At 36.0% G+C, this 2,977-nt stretch overlaps 1 pseudogene; it reads right to left on the reverse strand.

The window, feature by feature from the left end:
* Nucleotides 1–1,792: 1,792 nt before the first annotated feature.
* On the reverse strand, nt 1,793–2,709 carry LOC123936280 (annotated as a pseudogene).
* Nucleotides 2,710–2,977: the final 268 nt, after the last annotated feature.

Genomic DNA, 2,977 nt, shown 5'->3' on the forward strand with positions numbered 1-2,977 from the left:
CCAAAGAATATTTTTGTGTAGAGAGGGATATAACATTTTTATTCATAATAGATGAAAATATCAAATGATCCTATGAAGGCAATCATAATATATTTGTACAATGGAGTTCAACTCAGCAATAAAAACAATAGCATTATTCCTTGTATTACCAAGGTATATATATATATAGCTTCTGTTAACATTGAAAAAAAAAAAAAAAAGAACCTGGAAGCTCCAGAGAAGTTGTTGTTTGATTATATTAGTAAGGGTTTCCATTTAATGTTGATGGGAGTCAGAATAATGACCACTGCATAGTTGAGGTGCTAGTAGTGAAGGAGCACTAAGGAAGTGGGTGATGGAAATGTTGTTCCTGTGTTTTTCCTCAATGGTGATAATAACGATTTCTTACTTCCAGTTGTTTATTACAGTCTCTTAGCCCGATTATCTGCTATACTTTTTTTTTAACATTTTATTTTTAAGTAATCTCTAAACCCAACCCGGGGCTAGAATTCACAATCCCAAGATGAGAGGTTTCATGCTCTACTGACTGAGCCAGTCAGGTTCCCCTCAATTCTCTGCTTTTCTAATTACCTCACACTGCACATCATAATCTCACCATAAGTCTCAAATGTCTGCTTTCCACTATTTCCAGAGACTGGCCAGTTCTTGCTACTCTACCATTACCACTTTTATCCAAGGCAGTATCTTTTAACAACTGTGCTCCTGTAATGGAAACACAATTGTGATTTTCAGTTTTCTGTAGAACCACACCAATGCCTGCCAATTTTCTTGGATTAAAGCCCAAATGCTTACCATGGTCAACCTAACATTTTAAATCCTCCATTATCGTCATTCATTTCTACAATTTCTGTCTTTTTTCCATTAGCTTTGATGTTATACTTTGATTTTCATTTACTTGCCATGCTTGTTTACTCTTTAAGACATTTTCATTGGCTTCCTCCTATGCCTAGAGCATTCCTAATGAGAAATCTGTATGAATTATTAACTCATTTCCATTCAATTTTTGACCAACTATCATTCTCTTGGTTGTCCCTACATTGGACTATTATATATAAAACCAGAAAATTCTCTCACTTTCTCTAAGCCAATTTTTAACTTTTTTTTTTTTGCCCCTAATAGTTACTACTGGTTGGTGTACTCCAGATTTTTCAAGTCTGTTTTGTTTTATCTTATTTTATCCTATCTTACTTTATGTTGTTTTATTTTATTTTGTTTTATTTTATTTTATTTTATTTTATTATGTCCCCCTGCAATGGAATGAAATCTTAATGAGATCAGAGCATTCTGTCAGTTTTTATCATTGTTTACTGCCACATCACCAGTGTCTATACTAGCACAACAGACATAACCGTACATCACTTTTGAATGAATGTAGACATGAGTGAACTACTTACAGTGACATATATTACAGTTTCCTTATTATACTTTTAATATCACGTGCTTGAGTATAGTATATTTCCTACTCACTACATTCAGACATTAAGGAGGACATTACAAAATACATGATTCAAGATGCAAACATTGAGTTAACAGTTGAAATGTATTCCCAGAAGCCAAATACTGTTGACAATAACACCATTTTTTCGAGGTTTCAATTTGGAAAAGCATGTAGCTTCAATAACTATGATTAAGCCATCCTGAAATGAGCAAGAATCAATATATTTATCAATTTATTGCATAAATATCCTTTAGATTAACATATTCCAAACAGTATTCTAGGTAAAGTGATCTATATTGGTCAATCTCAATCAATAAGGGGTTCCTAAAGTGACATATCCTGTACAAATATCAATTATGCCAACAGTCTTTTCAGGGCACCAGTAACCTCTTTATTTCTCAGGCTGTAGATGAATGGATTCAGAAGAGGTGTGATGATGGTGTAAAACACTGCCACTGCCTTATCCTGTTCTGGAGAATGCAAGGAGTGTGGCCTTGCATAGGTGGAGAGGGTAGTCATATAAAATAGGCTTGCCACAATTAGGTGAGAGGAACAAGTGGAGATAGCTTTTGTCTGTCCTTTACCTGAGCTCACCTGGAACACCACAGTAAGTATACGGACATAGGAAGCTAGAATGGCCATGAATGGTAGCAGCAGAATGATAAACCCACTTAGGAGGATTGTATGCTCATACTGGGAAGTATCCTGACACACCAGTGGTACCAGAGATGGAACTTCACAGAAAAGGTGGTTAACAATTCGAGACCTACAAAATGGAAGTTGAAAAGCATACAACGTATGCACTAAAGCATTGATAGAGCTACTGCCCCATGTGCATGTGACCATGAACCAACAGATATTCTTGCTCATAAGTACAGGATAGTGTAAAGGGTGACAGATGGCTACATATCAATCATAGGACATGAAACCAAGGAGAAGGGCTTCAGTTCCAACAAGTGTCAAGAATACAAATGCTTGAATTTCACAACCTAAAAATGTAATGGTCTTACTCTTTGTCAGGAAGTCAGTGGTCATCTTGGGCACGGTGGTGGAGATGTACATCATGTCAATAAAGGAGAGCTGACTGAGTAGGACATTGGAGTGTGGAGTATGATGTCCAACTGAATGAGAAGGACCAGTATGATATTCCCCACCAGAGCCACTGAAAAGAGGGTTACAATGGCAACAAAGAGGAAAGTGTCCATTTGACCATATTGGAAAAGACCAGAAAGTATAAAATCTGTTTCTACACATTGGTTTCCCGTCTTCATAGTTTAAACTGAAACACATCAGAACAGATCATATCCCGAGATTCCATGAAAATCCTTTAAGGAAAAAGAAAGTGATTATTACTACATGCTTTTATTGCCTCCATAGCATTTTCTCAGCCAAATGAAATTTCAAGACCGTACGCCACTTCTATTTTCTTCCTTAGATGAGGGGAAAACAAATTATCTTATTACAGTAACTTTCAGAGAGTAAGTCCTGTATGATCAGAGTTTAGTCAAAATCAGAGTTTAGTCAAAATCGTTACACACA

The sequence above is a fragment of the Meles meles genome, unplaced genomic scaffold (genome assembly GCF_922984935.1).
Source record: "Meles meles unplaced genomic scaffold, mMelMel3.1 paternal haplotype, whole genome shotgun sequence".
Lineage (NCBI taxonomy): Eukaryota > Metazoa > Chordata > Mammalia > Carnivora > Mustelidae > Meles > Meles meles.